A 6,688-nucleotide genomic window follows, 5' to 3' on the forward strand; every position below is an offset into this window, starting at 1 on the left:
CAACTAGAAACTTCAATGGAAGAGAAATACCAAGGTATGGTTGCACCTTTCAATAAAGATGTGGGTTTTGTGAAGAAACGAAAAACACAATAAGGGGGTTGAATTGGGTTTTTAAACAAAGTTAAAATTTATTACATGTTTGGTTATCCTGGTTCGTTTGAACTCAAACTACTCTAGTCCAATCCTCTTAAGGTGATTTCGCCTCTCTTTACGAGGTCTTAATCCACTAATCAAATCTTTGATTACAAAATCACTTAAACAATTGTTTAAGTCTTCTCAAGAACAACCACCATCCGACTTTCTCAAGGTAACTATTACACGATTACAACTTTTGTGTGTTTAAAGACTTTCTTCTGATAAGCTATATCACAATTGTGATGTGTACACAATATTTAGCACAATATACAAATACGAATAAGATAGAATGATAATAAAAAATTTAGAATTCTTTGAATTCGTGCGTGCGTGAGATGTCTTCTTTTTCTTCAATGATGACCTCTTTATATAGGGTGAGCTTTTTGATCCATTGAGAGGCATGTTTTCTTGTTTTAGAATGATGATGAAATGTTAATTAATGTTATTTTCAAAAATGAAGATTCTGTCCACTGTAATTAATTTCCAGCTGTTACGAATTGATCTTGCATTAAAGATTGTAACGTTATAGATCTTCTGATCATCAGAGTATTCTTTGCAGCTTTTTTTTTGTGCTTGAAGGGTTTTAAGTATCAGAGTATAAGACCTTCTCGTTTGTCTTCATAACTTCTTGTTCTTGTAAACTTCCTTCGATCTCTAGAATTTCCCATTCTTGTACACTTCTCTCAACGTCTAGAACTTCCTATTCTTGTAAACTTCTCTCAATGCATCCTTCTGCTTTTGAGAAATCACTTTAATATGCTTTAAAACTTCTGCAAGTTAAACCATACGATTAGAGTGCATATTTGTTCTTATTGAAAATCATGTGTTTGTTATCATCAAAACTCTTTCAAAGATGTAGAACCAAACTATGTTCTAACAATTTCCCTCTTTTTGATGATTACAAAAGCTCATATATTTTGAATAAATAAATAAGAACATAATTTAATTAAAGACTCCCCCTGAGTTAAATACTTTAATAGTTCCATGAATAAAGTCTTTATCTTAAACTGAAAATTATGATGGAGCATTTAAGAATTCCTTCCAGTAGTTTTTCTGTTCTTTTCAATAAAAAAAGAGACATTTTATGTTATATTAAAATGTTTGAGACTTAGTCCCGGTGAACTTTTATGATTCAAAATATTTTACGTTTCTCCCCCTTTATTTGTCAATAATAAAAAAGATACCAAAAAAAAGAACTTCATTGATAAAAACTAGAGAATACAACCAATCGTTAGTTGGTCCAGTGGTGATTGCCGCTGGACTTGGTAGGTGTAATACGGTGAACTGACTTTTTTGAAATGTTGCGGATAGCAAGAGTCGCCACCGACTTTTATTTTATCCAATTGGAAAGGCAAAAAGAACAGGAAAGACCTTTGAAAGATTTTGAGTTCGGGGGGTAGGTTATACAAAGGGAAGGTGTAAGGCACCCTTTGCATCCATGGTTATCCATGGGCTCTTAATTGCTTGGCTCACTTGTTTGTTTGAAAAGTTTGAAGTGTCGTGTGTGAATAGTAAAAAGATTTCGTTAAGGACTTTAGCTTGTAAATAAGCGTAGCCTTGTTTTGAAAGTATTTGAAAGGAGGTGTGAAAAGCATTTGATTTTGATTTGAATGGAGCAAGCAATTAAGAACTACCTACCCTAAGTTTGTCTTTCATGTTCTTTAAGTCTTTCGGGCGAAAGGATCTATCCATACCATGAGAGGGCAGAAAGTATTTCAATTGGATGTGCGGGTCATCGAAATATCGTTCACCATAAGACTGTCCTCACCATGAGGAGGTAAGTTGTCTTTAGGGAAGGATAAATTAGTCATTAAGGCAACAGTAAGGAAACCTTAGCAATCGAAGGGACTATCACCATTTAATCAAGGCAACATCGAGGGACAAGATCATTTTACTCGTAGGCAACTCGAAGGGACTATGATCTTTTATTCCGAGGGACTATGATGATATGAATTCGTAGGCAGCATGTGCTAAGGTATCCCTACACTCGAAGGGACTTGACTATTTGATCGGAAATCGAAAGCAACAGGCAACAGTAAGAGGGGTTACCTTAAAGGTGAGTGTGTGCACCAATCATGTGGTTCAATTCGATCATATTTATCTTATAATTAGTGGTTTTATGTTCAATTAATAGCCTTGCACTCCCTAAATTACTAACCACGCAGTTAATATATTGACAGAAAATAAATTGCGGAAATTAAAAATCCTACGCTATTACAGAGCTTCGGGATTGGGGGGTACATAACCAGAAATTGGGGGACGCGGAAAGTAAAGTGCGGGGAAATAAAATCGTAATTACTATTACATCACAAAAAATTGCAACCTATACACTTTCTAGAATTTAAAATAACGGAACTTAAATAATTAAATAAATACTATAATTAAATAAAAGCATAATTTAAATGAGATTAAAAATTAAAAACACACATGCGACAATCATAGAGTGGGGATGAGAAAGAAGAATCGCGAATTGGAATTTAGATTTTGAAAAATATGTGAAAATAATCCTAAGTCTAAATTATCATTATTAAATTAATTAAGCTAATTAAAATTAAATCAAAGTTAGATTAAAATTATTTAAATAACTATAACCTATTTTTTTATTTCAAATAATTTATTTTAATGCAAGATAATTTAGACAAATTAACAACAAGAAATAAAAAGGAGAAAAAGAAAGAGAATGATTTTAATAAACCTGGGGGTGCAGTTTGGAATAGGAGTGTGTGAAGAGCCAGCAAAGAAGCCCAACAAAACCAGTCCAAATCCTTTTGTACTCGATCCAGTGTGTGCGCAGCTTGACGGCGTATGGTGGAACGTCGTGTTTAGGACTCTCTGATCCATCGTTGCAATGATCCAGCGGTTGAGATTGAAAAGCGCATGGTATTCCTTCACGAGACTGAAACACTGGATCTGAGCCCCACATCACTCGCATGAGCCAATGAGGAGAGGGAAGAGAATTGAAATCGGTTGACTGGCCAATCGTAGTAGGAGGGAGGAATTCAATTTCTTTGACCCACAAATGATAACAAGCCACGCACGAAGTCGATTTCTCCCATCACTATTCATCGTCCCCTTCCACGATACCTGCGGATTTTGCTTTGGTTTTAGATGCGATTTTACTTGCGGATTCACCTCCGTTTTCTGCAACAGCCATGGCCACTCTTGAACGCCTGCGAGATCACGTCCAAACACGCACCAAACTTGCCCAGATCTACCAAATAGCACGCCACGGTTTCAATGGTGCGATTGGTTTGTCTTGAAAAGGCCGGGAAGTACGAGAACGAGAAGCTATCTTCATTGTGCCCTAGCCATGGCATATTAGCATACCTGCGTCAAACCTCCAAAACGATGGTGCTAAAAGGTCCTAAGCATGATTATAAACACATACCAGCGCATCAAATTGATTCAAATGACATATAAAAGCAGCTTCGAAAAGTTAAAAAATACAAGCAAACCGGTGGTTCTTGTAGGTGATATTCAGGGACGTCTCACGCTTCATCCATGGTTGGATCGTGTTCCACAAAGCATCAGGACTTGAATAGGACGACTGGGAGTGACTGAAACCTTTTGCAATTCATAACTTCGTATGCCCTAGTTTCGGTGAGATTTTGTAACACGTAAACTCTACCCTTGGCTGCCCAAATTCCTCCCCTTTGTATTTGATAATGTTGTCCTTATATAATGAATCAAATTAGGGTTAAAATATTTGAACAAAATCCAAATGATTGATAAAAAATATGATTTTGATTTATATATTCAATCTTTCTATTTTGAGTTTGAATCTATTTTCCAACTTTCTCCACGTGTTATTTTGCCTTAGGATGTGAATTATCCTTGATTCAATGAATGGTATCAATTGCATTATTTGATTTTATTTTATTTTGATTTTATTTGACTTAAATTGAATTTATATGAATAAATCCAAAATGAACATAATAAAAATCATAAAATATGCATCAAATGACTTTTGGGCCTTGCATGACCTCAATATCACGTGGGTAACAGAAGAATATGGGCCCAATACTCAAAACGTGAATTTTGTCAATTATAGTTTCAAGCATTTCTCAGATTTTTGCCCAACTTGTGTGATTCGTATCTTGCTCAATTTTCCACCTTTTTGAGTGTTCTTATACTTCTTAGAAACCTTGAAGAGTCCTCTAACCAATGCTTTTGGCCCCGTGTCAAAATAATTTTCCATGCTCCATGTGTGCTCTTTTGAAAAAGATGACTTCTGGTTGACTTTTGAAAAGGACCTATAATGTTTTGATCCATATCTCTCAAATGAATCATTTTGAGACTTGGCATGTGAGATACAAAGTTGTAGAGAATTTAATTTCCTTCAAATTGAGCTTTGGATGGAAAATTTTTGATGTTCCATGTGGAAGTTATGGCCGGTCAAAGTTCAGTTGACTTTCTCCTATGAAACCCTAATTTAGAAACCTTTGAATGTGTTGATTTCTAATCTTTTCTTGATGAATCATGCTCAATCTTTGATCAAATGATGAATGATACTTCATAATGAGGATGTTGACCAAAAATCAGAAGTTTTGACTGTGGTTTGACCATAGTTTGACTTTTAGGTTAACCAGTCGATTATTGATCGTTTGAGCAGTTGACTGAACAATCCTATGAACTGGAGGTTGCAACTTGGCCTGAGGGTACTTTGACTCATATGAGAGATCATGGAATCCACTTGAGGTATCAGAAGTTGATTTCTCTTTGAGAAGATCAAAACCCTAGTTTAGAGGCTGTCGTTTAGGAGAGAGACTACATGCTTCTTTCTTGTGTATCTTTGAGCATTTGAAAGTTAGATGGATTGAAATATGAATAGATATGTTGGGCAAATTTTGGGGTATGACAGCTGCCCCTGTTCAATTTTCTTAAACCTGAAGATGTAGATTGGCCTGTGTGCCTATGGGAATCTGAAGGTAGAAGAGGATTGAACACTAGAATACCCAAGAATTTGCCCTAGCTGAAGTATGGACTTTTGTAGGAGATGGGCTTGAAGATGCCATCCAGGTGTTTAAAAAAGATGTATGATTGAGATGGGCTTAAAGATGCCATCCGGCTTGATAGACTTGAGAGTCAGAATACGTCGTACATTAGACCGTATCTGAAGGATATACTTAGGATGAGTCGTACGTTAGACTGGAGGATGGGTCGTGCGTTAGACTGAAGGATGTGTCGTACGTCAGATCAGATTCAATTTGCATCTGTAGATGTCTGGAAAACCGTGCGTTAGGTTGAAGGATGAGTCGTGCGTTAGACTATATCCAATTTGCATCCGTAGATGTCTAGAAGGCCGTGCGTTAAGCTGAAGGATGAGTCGTGCGTTAGACTATATCCAATTTGCATCCGTAGATGTCTGGAAGGTCGTGCGTTAGGCTGAAGGATGGGTCGTGCGTTAGACCGAGTCCTCTGTGTTGATAGTTGTCAGAATACACCGTACGTCAGGTCGTATCCCAGGATGAATCGTACGATAGACTGGATCCCTTGTATTGAGAAGTGTTTGTTGGAGATTGATCATGTCATCACCGTTCGTGGTAAATGAGATCTTGGAAGGTAGATCGTGTCAGCACCGTTCGTAGTAACTGAATTAGATCTTCAGAGAGATGATCATGTCTACACCGTTCGTGATGATAGAATTAGATTTTGGAATGTTGATCGTGTCAGCACCGTTCGTAGTAACTGAATTAGACCTTGGAAGGATGATCGTGTCTACACCGTTCGTGATGATAGAATTAGATCCTTGTAAGTTGATTGTGTCAGCACCGTTTATAGTAACTGAATTAGATCTTGGAAAGATAATCGTGTCTACACCGTTCGTGATGATAGAATTAGATCCTTGTAGGTTGATTGTGTCAGCACCATTCGTAGTAATTGAATTAGACTTTAGGGGATAATTGATCGCGTCCACACCGTTCGTGATGATGGAATTAGATCTTTGACCGTCTCAGTACCGTTCGTAGTAACTGAATTAGATCTTTGAAAATGATCGTGTCACCACCGTTCATGGTAAATGAATTAGATCTTCGAGCGTTGACCGTTACGGAACCGTCCGAGGTTACCGCTTTTAGATTTTGAAAGTTGATCGTTATGGAACCGTCCGAGGTGTCCGCTTTATATTTTAAATGTTAATCATTACGGAACCGTCCGAGGTTTCCGCTTTAGATTTTGAAAAGTTGATTGTTTAAGGAACCGTCTGAGGTATCGACTTAAATCTGAAGGTAGATTGTTTAAGGAATCGTCCGAGGTATCGACTTTAAATCTGAAGGTAGATCATTTAAGGAACTGTCTGAGGTATCGACTTAGATCCGAAGGTAGATCATTAAGGAACCGTCCAAGGTATCGACTTAGATCCAAAGGTAGATCATTAAGGAACCGTCCAAGGTATCGACTTAGATCCAAAGGTAGATCATTAAGGAACCGTCCAAGGTATCGACTTAGATCCAAAGGTAGATCATTAAGGAACCGTCCAAGGTATCGACTTAGATCCGAAGGTAGATCATTAAGGAATCGTCCAAGGTATCGACTTAGATCCAAAGGTAGATCA

This window comes from Vicia villosa, linkage group LG3 (assembly GCF_029867415.1).
Source record: "Vicia villosa cultivar HV-30 ecotype Madison, WI linkage group LG3, Vvil1.0, whole genome shotgun sequence".
In the NCBI taxonomy this organism is placed as follows: Eukaryota; Viridiplantae; Streptophyta; class Magnoliopsida; order Fabales; family Fabaceae; genus Vicia; species Vicia villosa.